Raw genomic sequence first — 1,190 nt, forward strand, 5'->3', positions numbered from 1 at the left:
TCTTTCTATATGGGTATTCTTTTATGTTTGCGGGAGAAGAAATGAAGAAAATGGGAAATAGCTTTTGATCCCGATTGCATTAATACTAAACGAAATTTCTTACCCAATTATATAAGTTAATATTGACCTTTAAGTAGAGAAAAGGATATTCAGATGACTAATACTGAAGTCAGTGAAAGTGGTTCCTGAAACTAATTACTTGAACATGTTTTGGAAGAAGCAATCATCGTCGCCGTTTTTTTTTCGCATATCTCTCTCCCAGATCTCCAATACAGGAAATAATGATTAGAAGACGAAGGCCTCGATGCCATGTTCGACTGGTCGAGCCACGGGTTGAGCCCCGCCAACGCAACATGTTGAACCTCAGCTGCCTTCACTGTGCCAGGCAGCTGACTAAGAACATGGCGGAGATTAGTCTGCAGGTGGCCGCTGATACATCTCCATCCCAGCTACAGTTACTAGGTTGATGACTCTAGAGTCGCTTTATGAGAACAAAAATGATTCTTAGGTATCGCGGGTGAACGCATGTCCTTGAGCGATTCGCGTGTGTATTCCTTGTCTTACACCTCACCCTGAGTGACCTTCCTCTAAGCAAAAGTAAATTAATATAAAAATAAAACAAAAGGAATGTCATATTAGAGATAACAAACAACATAGTGACACAGATAAACCAAAAGAAGGATTAGGCAAACTCAAGAGACGTACCACAGTGACCCCAACTTTTCCTGACAGCGCACATTTTCACCTGATGTCCCGTGGATGCTGCTTCCCTTGGCAAGCCCCTCGGCGGAAGTGTGGTAGTGGGGTATGTTTGACGTTTCTCCGGGTCATTCATTTCCAGATTTAATCCAAGGAAAAGAAGTGAGTAGCATAAAAGAAGGTATTTAAAACAAAGGAAATCAGAAGTACAGAGTTCTTGCCCAGCCTCACTTGTATCTTCGTTATTTTTTCTCTGTTCATGTGTATTTATGGCTTTTACACGTAAAGCTACATCCGTCCTTAGGGCACGTTTTCTTGAGAAATGTGCAAGAAGAGAACAGAGGAAGAGGCCAGCCCATGATTGTAGGTTTCGTGGGGGTGGGTCTGGGTTTGCTTGCAGGTGGGTGGATTCCTTCGTAATAGTGTCAGCGCTGTTCAGTGAAATGTCAAATATAAGAATAATATTTTCCCTTTAGTGCTATCTTATGAGA

The 1,190-nt window shown here is 41.9% G+C and overlaps 1 protein-coding gene across 1 annotated transcript in view; it reads left to right on the forward strand.

The window, feature by feature from the left end:
• LOC119585603 (ras-related and estrogen-regulated growth inhibitor-like protein) overlaps positions 1 to 1,190 on the forward strand; it is a gene marked incomplete at its 3' end in the record, with an annotated part of 44,808 nt that overhangs the window by 1,015 nt on the left and 42,603 nt on the right.

Source organism: Penaeus monodon, chromosome 20 (genome assembly GCF_015228065.2).
Source record: "Penaeus monodon isolate SGIC_2016 chromosome 20, NSTDA_Pmon_1, whole genome shotgun sequence".
Lineage (NCBI taxonomy): Eukaryota > Metazoa > Arthropoda > Malacostraca > Decapoda > Penaeidae > Penaeus > Penaeus monodon.